A 13,029-nucleotide genomic window follows, 5' to 3' on the forward strand; every position below is an offset into this window, starting at 1 on the left:
AATTCATATTTCACTACGCAAGCAAGTAAGCATGCATCGGGACATTTGTGCAAGTGACTCAGAGGGACTCCCTGCCTCCATCTCCACTGCATACTGCCATGGTCTGTCTGGGTCCTCTGCCTCGTCTTCCTCATCGCCCTGTAGCTCCTCTGGCTGCTCCTGCTTTTCCTCTCCTGTCACCTGTGTATAAAAACCACAGATTTTGGTGCAAATTGCTTGTGCTCTAATATTTCTGCTCCTCCTCCAGTTCAGCCCCCACAGGGTTCATGTGGCCGTGAGATCTAGGTTCCATGTCTCCAGTCCCCTGACCAGCCAGATTTAGCAGCATCTGTTCCAGGACATGAATCAGTGGAATGACATTGTTCATCCCGTAGTCCTGGCGACTGACAAATAATGTGGCCTCCACAAAAAGCCCTGAGCAAACAGCAGGTCACGCATGAGCTGCTACTGGCTGACATTAAATTTACACAGGGTAGTACTCCTGTCTGCTTGTTTCATCAAGAATTAATTTATGGCTAGAGATGAGCGAATCTAAGCTGACGAAGGAAAAATTCGATTCGCACTGAAGCCGAATTTCCTTGCGCTTCGTGGCAACAAATCAAATTTTTTCCTAAAATGGCTGCTGCACGTATGAGGATATGGAGAAAGGAACTGTCATGGTCTTACCTTCTTGCTGTTCTCCTTCGTTTGACATGTGCTGGCGGCCATCTTGGTTTCTGGGTTTCTTGTAGCCTCCCACCCTGCGGCTCCTCCTTCCCACTGGGAGGAGCTGGATGCCTAGCTCATATATATAGGAGGTCTGTGGCTTCAGTTCCTTGCTTGGTCCTCCTGTGTTCACATGCTTCTAGACTGCTGCTGCTTCTGGTTCCTGATCCTGGTTTCGTCCGACTACCCTGCTGGTTCCTGATCCTGGCTTCGTCTGACTACCCTGCTGGTTCCTGATCCTGGCTTCGTCTGACTACCCTTCTGGTTCCTGACCTCTGGCTTCGCAAAGACTCTGCTTCGGTTTCGCCATCCGTTTGGACTTTTGCTTTACAGCTTTATTTTCAATAAAGACTTCTTATTTTCTCTTATCCCTTGTTGTACGTCTGGTTCATGGTTCCGTGACATTAGGACCAAGCCATGAATTCTGACGGTACAGGGCCATCCTCGCTACCCACGCTGGTTGCCAGACTTGATCAGCAGGATCACCTGTTGGGTCGGTTCGCTGTGGCGTTGCAAACCCTGCTTGAACGCACGGCTCATTTCGCTCCCGTTGCCGATGGGTCGGTTGTCGCTCCTGGGCCCGCTCCTACTGCCGCTCCGGTTGTTGCGCCAGAGTCTACCCCGACACCTGTTGTTGCACCTGCGGTGTTTCGGGGTATGACCGGTTCTGCCCCTCTTCCACAGCGCTTTGGGGGAGAGCCAACTCAGTGCCGAGGTTTCCTTAACCAGGTGGGCATTTATTTCGAGTTGCTGCCACATGCCTTTCCCACTGAGAGATCAAAGGTGGGCTTCTTGATCTCGCTGCTCTCGGACAAGGCCTTGGCCTGGGCCAGCCCTTTATGGGAGAACAACAATCCGGTGGTTGCCGAGTTTTCCGGTTTTGTTGCTTCTCTTCGGAAGGTATTCGATGTGCCGGCTCGTGCTGCCTCTGCTGCGAAGCTCCTTATGTCCATCAGACAGGGTTCACGATCCGTAGCTGAATACGCCATTGAGTTTCGTACCCTGGCAGCAGAGGTGGGCTGGAATAATGAGGCTCTGGTCGCTGCTTTCTCTCATGGTCTCTCGGATGCCTTGAAGGATGAGGTTGCAGCTAAGGACCTACCAGTGGAGCTCGAGTCTCTTATTTCTTTCCTGATTTTGATTGACACCAGACTCAGGGAGAGACCTTCCTTTAAGGAGAGCCTGCGGAGGTTTTCTAACAGATTGGCGCCTACGTTTGCTGTCCCACCCGTGCCTCCCTCTCCTCCCAAGCCTCCTGGGGATGACTTGTCTGGGGGTGAACCCATGCAGCTGGGGTTTGCTCGCCTGTCCGAGGGGGAGAGGGTACTCCGGAGACGCGAGGGCCGATGCATGTACTGTGGTCTCGGTGGGCATTTTCGGTTGGCATGTCCGAACCGTCCGGGAAACGCTCGCACCTGAGATCCTGTCGGGGGCAGATCTTGGGTGGAGTCTCCTCGTCCCCGGTTTCCCATGTTGACAAACCACTGATCACTGTTGTCCTCTCCTGGGTCGGGGGCTCGGTGACGACCCAGGCGTTGGTGGACTCTGGTGCTGGTGGTTTGTTCATTGATAATGTGTTCGCTGCCGCCAATTCCATTCCTCTGCAGGCTCGAGGTTCCCCACTGGCTCTTGAGGCGATAGACGGCAGACCCCTTCTGCCGCCACACGTGACTCATGAGACCCTTCCAGTGGGGATAGCCATTGGTGCCGTTCACAGAGAGTCGGTCTGCCTCCAGGTTATTTCGTCTCCACACTACTCGGTGGTCTTGGGGTACCCCTGGCTCCGGAAGCATAATCCGACTTTCGATTGGAGATCGGCCGAGATCCTCTCGTGGTCACCGCAGTGTGGGGCTAGTTGCATCCATGGGTCTGTCAAGTTGCTGTGTACTTCCTCGGACTCTCTGTTGCCTCCTGAATACGAGGAGTACCGGGATGTATTCGATAAGGTGCGCGCGGTTGCCCTACCTCCGCACCGCCCATACGATTGTGCCATAGAGTTACAATCCGGTGCCGTTCCTCCTCGTGGCAAAGTCTATCCACTGTCGGTAGCGGAGAATGAGGCCATGGAGGAGTACGTGAGGGAGGCGCTTTCACGCGGACACATTAGCAAATCCTCGTCCCCGGCAGGGGCTGGATTTTGATTTGTGAAAAAGAAGGGCGGTGAGTTGAGGCCTTGCATCGATTACAGGGGTCTCAATCGCATCACGATCAAGAACGCTTACCCGATACCCTTGATTTCCGAGCTGTTCGATAGCCTTAAAGGGGCCACGGTCTTTACCAAACTCGACCTGAGGGCGGCATATAACCTGGTAAGGATCAAGGCGGGCGATGAGTGGAAGACCGCGTTTAACACCAGGACCGGTCATTATGAATCCTTGGTTATGCCCTTTGGGTTGTGCAATGCGCCCGCAGTCTTTCAGGAATTCATCAACGATGTTTTCCGTGACCTGTTGCAGCAGTGTGTGGTGGTCTATTTGGATGACATCTTGGTATATTCTGAATCCATGGAGGCCCACATTCTGGATGTCAGACGAGTGTTGCAACGGTTACGAGAGAACAAGCTGTTCGGTAAGCTTGAGAAATGCGAATTTCACCGATCCCAGGTAACCTTCTTAGGTTACATCATTTCCGCTGAGGGGTTCTCCATGGATCCTGAGAAGGTTTCGGCTGTCTTACAGTGGCCCCAGCCCAGTGGTCTTCGTTCCCTGCAGCGCTTTTTGGGCTTCGCCAATTATTATCGGAAGTTCATCAGGGACTTTTCCATGCTAGCCAAGCCTCTCACGGATCTGACCAGGAAGGGCAGTAATTCCCAGGTCTGGCCGCTCGAGGCCATCCGAGCTTTTGAGGCTCTAAAGTCCGCCTTTGTGTAGGCTCCGATTCTGTCGCATCCCAACCCTGGGTTGCCCTTTGTCCTCGAGGTGGACGCGTCTGAGACGGGAGTAGGCGCCCTTCTGTCTCAGCGTAGAACACCAGAGGGTCCTCTGCTTCCTTGTGGGTTTTACTCCCGGAAACTGTCTTCCGCGGAGTGCAACTATCAGATTGGTGACAGGGAGTTATTGGCCATCGTGCAGGCCCTTAAAGAATGGAGGCACTTGCTCGAGGGTTCGGTGGTTCCGGTCCTCATCCTGACGGACCACAAGAATCTGACCTACCTTTCTGAGGCCAAGAGATTGACACCACGTCAGGCCAGATGGGCTCTGTTCTTGTCACGTTTTAATTACGTGGTCTCCTACCTACCCGGTTCCAAGAACATCAGGGAGGATGCCTTATCACGGCAGTACTCCGAGCTGTCCAGGGAGGAGTCGATTCCGACTTCGGTCATACCTCCGAATCAGATCTTGGCCGCCATTCGCACCAGCCTGACCTCTCCCCTGGGTGAGCAGATTTTGGCGGCTCAATCTGGTGCTCCCTCTGGGAGACCCAACGGCAGATGTTTTGTGCCTGAGGAGTTGCGCACTCGGTTGTTGCGAACCTACCATAACTCCAAGACCGCGGGGCATCCTGGAAAGAATCAGCTGTCCTGGGCTGTTTCACGTCTGTTCTGGTGGCCTTCCCTACGTTCCGACATCGCCGCATATGTAGCGGCATGCTCCATTTGTGCCCAGAGTAAGTCCCCTCGGCACCTTCCGTTGGGCCTTCTGCAACCCATAGCCACCGGGGAGCGCCCATGGTCACACCTGGGGATGGATTTCATTGTGGACCTCCCTGCATCCCGAGGCCATACGGTCATTCTCATGATTGTGGATCGGTTTTCCAAAATGTGCCACTGTGTTCCTCTCAAGAAGTTACCCTCTGCACAAGAGTTGGCCACGATTTTTGCCAGGGAGGTCTTCCGGTTGCACGGTTTGCCCAAGGAGATTGTGTCGGATCGGGGGAGTTAGTTTGTGTCCAGGTTCTGGCGCGCCTTTTGCTCCCAGTTGGGGATTCATCTCTCCTTCTCCTCGGCCTACCACCCTCAGTCCAATGGGGCCGCAGAACGATCCAATCAGGCCTTGGAGCAATTCCTTCGTTGCTATGTCTCCGATCACCAAGACAATTGGGTTGACCTCCTGCCTTGGGCTGAGTTTGCCAGGAACACGGCGGTGAACTCTTCCTCTGGGACGTCTCCCTTCATGGCCAATTATGGGTTCCAACCTGCCGTGTTACCGGAGGTATTCTCTCCCCAGGATATTCCGGCTGTGGAGGATCACCTTTCCGTCCTACGTGCTTCTTGGGTACTGATCCAGAAGTCCCTTGAGGTCTCTGCGCAGCGCCAGAGACTCCAGGCTGATCGCAGACGAGCGCCTGCTCCTTCCTACCAGGTCGGAGACCGTGTATGGTTGTCCACCCGCAACCTCAACCTTCGAGTGCCCACTCCCAAGCTGGCGCCTCGCTTTGTTGGTCCCTTCCGAGTGCTTCGCAGGGTAAACCCGGTAGCATATGCCCTTGCGCTTCCTCCTGGCATGCGGATCTCCAACGTGTTTCATGTCTCCCTGTTGAAGCCACTGGTGTGTAATCGTTTCACTTCCTCGGTTCCTCGGCCTCGTCCGGTCCAAGTGGGTAATCGTGAGGAGTATGAGGTGAGCAATATCCTGGACTCACGCCTGGTCCGCGGTCGGGTGCAGTTTTTGGTCCATTGGCGTGGTTATGGTCCAGAGGAGCGTTCCTGGGTTCCCTCCGCAGATGTCCATGCTCCTGCCTTGCTCCGAGCCTTCCACGCACGCTTCCCTCAGAAACCGTTCTTTACTCCGCGGAGGAGGGGCCCTTGAGGGGGAGGTACTGTCATGGTCTTACCTTCTTGCTGTTCTCCTTCGTTTGACATGTGCTGGCGGCCATCTTGGTTTCTGGGTTTCTTGTAGCCTCCCACCCTGCGGCTCCTCCTTCCCACTGGGAGGAGCTGGATGCCTAGCTCATATATATAGGAGGTCTGTGGCTTCAGTTCCTTGCTTGGTCCTCCTGTGTTCACATGCTTCTAGACTGCTGCTGCTTCTGGTTCCTGATCCTGGTTTCGTCCGACTACCCTGCTGGTTCCTGATCCTGGCTTCGTCTGACTACCCTGCTGGTTCCTGACCCTGGCTTCGTCTGACTACCCTTCTGGTTCCTGACCTCTGGCTTCGCAAAGACTCTGCTTCGGTTTCGCCATCCGTTTGGACTTTTGCTTTACAGCTTTATTTTCAATAAAGCCTTCTTATTTTCTCTTATCCCTTGTTGTACGTCTGGTTCATGGTTCCGTGACAGGAACTCTGGGAAGGTGGGATCACCAATAATGCCATGCATGCACCAATTAACCGCCTCCGGACCGCCTAACGCAGGATCGCGTTCCGGAGGCGGCATCCATGCGCAGAGTCACGCGAGATTTCCTGTGAACGCGCACACACAGGCGCGCGCGTTCACAGGATCGGAAGGTAAGCGAGTGGATCTCCAGCCTGCCAGCGGCGATCGTTCGCTGGCAGGCTGGTGATGCGATTTTTTTAACCCCTAACAGGTAAATTAGACGCTGTTTTGATAACAGCGTCTAATATACCTGCTACCTGGTCCTCTGGTGGTCCCTTTTGTTTGGATCGAGCACCAGAGGACACAGGCAGCTCAGTAATATATAGCACCAAACACCACTACACTACACCCCCCCTGTCACTTATTAACCCCTTATTAACCCCTGATCACCCCTGATCACCCCATATAGACTCCCTGATCACCCCCCTGTCATTGATCACCCCCCTGTCATTGATCACCCCCTTGTAAGGCTCCATTCAGACGTCTGTATGATTTTTACGGATCCACGGATACATGGATCGGATCCGCAAAACACATACGGACATCTGAATGGAGCCTTATAGGGGAGTGATCAATGACAGGGGGGTGATCACCCCATATAGACTCCCTGATCACCCCCCTGTCATTGATCACCCCACTGTCATTGATCACCCCCCTGTAAGGCTCCATTCAGATGTCCGTATGTTTTTTACGGATCCACGGATACATGGATCGGATCCGCAAAACACATACAGACATCTGAATGGAGCCTTATAGGGGGGTGATCAATGACAGGGGGGTGATCACCCCTTATAGACTCCCTGATCACCCCCCTGTCATTGATCACCCCCCTGTAAGGCTCCATTCAGATGTCCGTATGTTTTTTACGGATCCACGGATACATGGATCGGATCCGCAAAACACATACGGACATCTGAATGGAGCCTTATAGGGGGGTGATCAATGACAGGGGGGTGATCACCCCATATAGACTCCCTGATCACCCCCCTGTCATTGATCACACCATTGTCATTGATCACCCCCCTGTCATTGATCACTTCCCTGTAAGGCTCCATTCAGACATTTTTTTGGCCCAAGTTAGCAGATTTTTTTTTTTTTTTTCTTACAAAGTCTCATATTCCACTAACTTGTGTCAAAAAATAAAATCTCACATGAACTCACCATACCCCTCATGGAATCCAAATGCGTAAAAAATTTCTGACATTTATATTCCAGACTTCTTCTCACGCTTTAGGGCCCCTAGAATGCCAGGGCAGTATAAATACCCCACATGTGACCCCATTTCGGAAAGAAGACACCCCAAGGTATTCCGTGAGGGGCATATTGAGTCCATGAAAGATTGAAATTTTTGTCCCAAGTTAGCGGAAAGGGAGACTTTGTAAGAAAAAAAAAAAAAAAAAATTTCCGCTAACTTGTGCCAAAAAAAAATTGTTTTCTATGAACTCGCCATGCCCCTCATTGAATACCTTGGGGTGTCTTCTTTCCAAAATGGGGTCACATGTGGGGTATTTATACTGCCCTGGCTTTTTAGGGGCCCTAAAGCGTGAGAAGAAGTCTGGGATCCAAATGTCTAAAAATGCCCTCCTAAAAAAAATTTGGGCACCTTTGCCCACCTAGGCTGCAAAAAAGTGTCACACATGTGGTATTTCCGTACTCAGGAGAAGTTGGGCAATGTGTTTTGGGGTGTCATTTTACATATACCCATGCTGGGTGAGATAAATATCTTGGTCAAATGCCAACTTTGTATAAAAAAATGGGAAAAGTTGTCTTTTGCCAAGATATTTCTCTCACCCAGCATGGGTATATGTAAAATGACACCCCAAAACACATTGCCCAACTTCTCCTGAGTACGGCAATACCACATGTGTGACACTTTTTTGCAGCCTAGGTGGGCAAAGGGGCCCACATTCCAAAGAGCACCTTTAGGATTTCACCAGCCATTTTTTACAGATTTTAATTTCAAACTACTTACCACACATTAGGGCCCCTAGAATGCCAGGGCAGTATAACTACCCCACAAGTGACCCCATTTTAGAAATAAGACACCCCAAGGTATTCCGGTGAAATCCTAAAGGTGCTCTTTGGAATGTGGGCCCCTTTGCCCACCTAGGCTGCAAAAAAGTGTCACACATGTGGTATTGCCGTACTCAGGAGAAGTTGGGCAATGTGTTTTGGGGTGTCATTTTACATATACCCATGCTGGGTGAGAGAAAAATCTTGGCAAAAGACAACTTTTCCCATTTTTTTTATACAAAGTTGGCATTTGACCAATATATTTATCTCACCCAGCATGGGTATATGTAAAATAACACCCCAAAACACATTGCCCAAATTCCCCTGAGTACGGAGATACCACATGTGTGACACTTTTTTGCAGCCTAGGTGGGCAAAGGGGCCCACATTCCAAAGAGCACCTTTAGGATTTCACCAGCCATTTTTTACAGATTTTGATTTCAAACTACTTACCACACATTAGGGCCCCTAGAATGCCAGGGCAGTATAACTACACCACAAGTGACCCCATTTTGGAAAGAAGACACCCCAAGGTATTTCGTGATGGGTATAGTGAGTTCATGGAAGTTTTTATTTTTTGTCACAAGTTAGTGGAATATGAGACTTTGGAAAAAAAAAATAAAAAATCATCATTTTCCGCTTACTTGGGACAAAAAATAAAAAGTTCTATGAACTCACTATGCCCATCAGCGAATACCTTAGGGTGTCTACTTTCTGAAATGGGGTCATTTGTGGGGTGTTTTTACTGTCTGGCCATTGTAGAACCTCAGGAAACATGACAGGTGCTCAGAAAGTCAGAGCTGCTTCAAAAAGCGGAAATTCACATTTTTGTACCATAGTTTGTAAACGCTATAACTTTTACCCAAACCATTTTTTTTTTACCCAAACATTTTTTTTATCAAAGACATGTAGAACAATAAATTTTGAGAAAATTTATATATGGATGTCGTTTTTTTGGCAAAATTTTACAACTGAAAGTGAAAAATGTCATTTTTTTGCAAAAAAATCGTTAAATTTCGATTAATAACAAAAAAAGTAAAAATGTCAGCAGCAATGAAATACCACCAAATGAAAGCTCTATTAGGGGGAAGAAAAGGAGGTAAAATTAATTTGGGTGGTAAGTTGCATGACCGAGCAATAAACGGTGAAAGTAGTGTAGTGCAGAAGTGTAAATAGTGGCCTGGTCATTAAGGGTGTTTAAGCTAGGGGGGCTGAAGTGGTTAAGCACCCAGCCAGCCCTGTGATGTCACAGCTAGTGTTGATCGAGCCACGCAGTGCTCGGGTGCTCGAGGGCTCGGGCTGAACACATTGGGATGATCTACCGAGCACCCAAGTATAATGGAAGTCTATTGGAGAACCCGAGCATTAAACCAGGCACCCCCTGCTCTAAAGAGGGGAGGGTGTTTGGTTCATAGGTAAAGGTCAGAAATTAATGGAAACACCACCGAAATAGTTTGGGAACAACATGGGGAGAATGTCTGGATGCATCTTGGACTCCCAGGTCGCTGCTGGGAACAAAGTTGTCCGAGTAGTACGGCACTTTTACAGACTGACAACAATACACACCAAACCGAAGATAAAATCGATTTTAGAGGAAAAATTGTTAGGAAACATTCTTTCCTGTATATTTACATGTATATAAAATGCAAGTGCTGCCAAAAATTACAAGGAAGAGGCACTCCAATTCAACCTGTATATCACATAAAAGAGGGCCTCATTCACATTGTGGTACAATTGTTCAGGTAGTGGGACTCCTACACTCATTAAGCCAATGCACTAAGTGAAAGGGCTGCCAAAGATTACAAGTAACCGGCTCTCCAATACACCCTTTATTACATATAAAGGAGGGCATCATACACAGCCTTGAAAAATTATGATTGATGGCCTGCTGGTGACCCTCAAAACATTTGGAGCAAGGGCCTGCTGATCTGACCATCTTAAACAGGGGCGAAGTCCTGCTGACGCTTTGGTTACTCTAGATAACCTGGGCCCAATCTCACGTCCCCATGACGGCAACGATCCATTCGGATGTCTGCCCTATTAACTTTCGATGTTATTTTCAGCGGCAACCATGGTGACCACGGGAAATGGGGAATCAGGGTTTAATTCCGGAAAGGGAGCTTGAGAAACAGCTAAGGCTACCACTCCCAAGCAAGGCAGCATGCGCAAATTACCTATTAGGTATAATTAGGTGAGTGCCTGCAGGTGAGCTTACCCTCTAAAAGATTGTAGGTGAGGGCCTGCTAGTGAGCTGACCCTCTAAAAGATTGTAGGTGAGAGTTTGCAAGTGAGCTGACTCTCTAAAACATTTTATGCGAGGGCCTGCAGGTGAGCTGACCCTGTAAAAGATTGTAGGTGAGGACCTGCAGGTGATCTGACCCTGTAAAAAATTGTAGGTGAGGGCCTGCTGGTAAGCTGACCCTCTAAAATATTTTATGCTAGGGCCTGCAGGTGATCTGACCCTCTAAAAAATTATATGCAAGGGCATGCTGCTGAGCTGACCCTCTAAAACATTATGGTTGAGGGCCTGCTGCTGAGCTGACCATTTAAAAAATTATGGGAGAGTGTCTGCTGCTTAGCTGACCATTGAACAAATTTACAGTGTTCAAAGCAGGCCGGGTCGCCTGAATACTTCAGCTAGGAATAATGGAATAGGACTCTGGTTCTATTTTGTTGGTTTTCGGAACTGGGGCCTTGATTAACAGGGATGGCCCGGGGCATCCGTATTGCGCCGCTAGAGGTGAAATTCTTGGACAGGCGCAAGACATACCAAAGCTAAAGCATTTGCCAAAAATGTTTTCATTATTCAAAAATGAAGGTCGGAGGTTCGAAGATGATCAGATAACGTCGTAGTTCCGACCATAAACGATGATGACTGGCTATCCGGCGGCGTTATTCCCATGATCCGCTGAGCAGCTTTGGGGAAACCAAAGGGGGTATGGTTGCAAAGCTGAAACTTAAAGGAATTGACGGAAGGGCACTACTAGGAGTGGAGCCTGCGGCTTAATTTGACTCAACATGGGAAACCTCACCTGGCCCGGCCATGGAAAGGATTGACAGATTGATAGCCCTTTCTCGATTCTGTGGGTGGTTGTGCATGGACGTTCTTATTTCGTGGAGCGATTTGTCTGGTTAATTCCGATAACGAACGAGACTCCTCCATGATAACTAGTTACGCGACTCCGGCGGTGAGGATTGCTATGACCAGGCTCTTGGATAGTGAGACTGGCATTGTAGGTGAGGGCCTGCAGGTGAGCTGACCCTGTAAAATATTTTAGGTGCGGGCCTGCTGGTGAGCTGACCCTGTAAAACACTATATGCGAGTGCCTGCTGGTGAGCTGACCCTGTAAAATATTATATGCAAGGGCCTGCTGGAGAGCTGACACGGTAAAACATTATACGCGAGGGCCTGCTGGTGAGCAGACCCTCTAAAAAATTATATGCGAGGGCTGGCAGCTGAGCTCACCCTGTAAAACATTATACAGTTGCAAGAAAAAGTATGTGAACCCTTTGGAATGATATGGATTTCTGCACAAATTGGTCATAAAATGTGATCTGATCTTCATCTAAGTCACAACAATAGACAATCACACTCTGCTTAAACTAATAACACACAAAGAATTAAATGTTACCATGTTTTTATTGAACACACCATGTAAACATTCACAGTGCAGGTGGAAAAAGTATGTAAACCCTTAGACTAATGACATCTCCAAGAGCTAATTGGATTGAGGTGTCAGCCAACTGGAGTCCAATCAATGAGATGAGATTGGAGGTGTTGGTTACAGCTGCCATGCCCTATAAAAAACACACCCCAGTTCTGGGTTTGCTTTTCACAAGAAGCATTGCCTGATGTGAATGATGCCTCGCACAAAAGAAGACCTACGATTAAGAATTGTTGACTTGCATAAAGCTGGAAAGGGTTATAAAAGTATCTCCAAAAGCCTTGCTGTTCATCAGTCCTTGGTAAGACAAATTTTCTATAAATGGAGAAAGTTGAGCACTGCTGCTACTCTCCCTAGGAGTGGCCGTCCTGTAAAGATAACTGCAAGAGCACAGTGCAGACTGCTCAATGAGGTGAAGAAGAATCCTAGAGTGTCAGCTAAAGACTTACAAAAGTCTCTGGCATATGCTAACATCCCTGTTAGCGAATCTACGATACGTAAAACACTAAACAAGAATGGATTTATTGGAAGGATACCACAGAGGAAGCCACTACTGTCCAAAAAAAACATTGCTGCACGTTTAGAGTTTGCACAAGAGCACCTGGATGTTCCACAGCAGTACTGGACAGATGAAACCTAAGTTGAGTTGTTTGGAAGAAACACACAACACTATGTGTGGAAAAAAGGAGGCACAGCACACCAACATGAAAATCTCATCCCAACTGTGAAGTATGGTGGTGGGGGCATCATTGTTTGGGGCTGCTTTGCTGTGTCAGGGCCTGGACGGATTGCTATCATTGAAGGAAATATGAATTTCCAAGTTTATCAAGACATTTTGCAGGAGAACTTAAGGCCATCTGTCCACCAGCTGAAGCTCAACAGAAGATGGGTGTTGCAACAGGACAACGACCCAAAGCTTAGAAGTAAATCAAGAACAGAATGGCTTAAACAGAAGAAAATACACCTTCTGGAGTGGCCCAGTCAAAGTCCTAACCTCAACCACGGCATGACCTCAAGAAAACGATTCACACCAGACATCCCAATAATATTGCTGAACTGAAACAGTTCTGTAAAGAGGAATGGTCAAAAATTACTCCTGACCGTTGTGCATGTCTGATCTGCAACTACAGGAAATGTTTGGTTGAAGTTATTGCTGCAAAAGGAGGTTCAACCAGTTATTAAATCCAAGGGTTCACATACTTTTTCCACCTGCACTGTGAATGTTTACATGGTGTGTTCAATAAAAACATGGTAACATTTAATTGTTTGTGTGTTATAGAGTTGTTGCGATACCAAATTTTTGATTCGGTTTCGATACCATGAAAAAGTATTGCGATACTTAATACCATTCGATACCACGCAAAAAAAAATAAACCAAAAAAGCTGGGATAAT

Source organism: Bufo bufo, chromosome 2 (genome assembly GCF_905171765.1).
Source record: "Bufo bufo chromosome 2, aBufBuf1.1, whole genome shotgun sequence".
Lineage (NCBI taxonomy): Eukaryota > Metazoa > Chordata > Amphibia > Anura > Bufonidae > Bufo > Bufo bufo.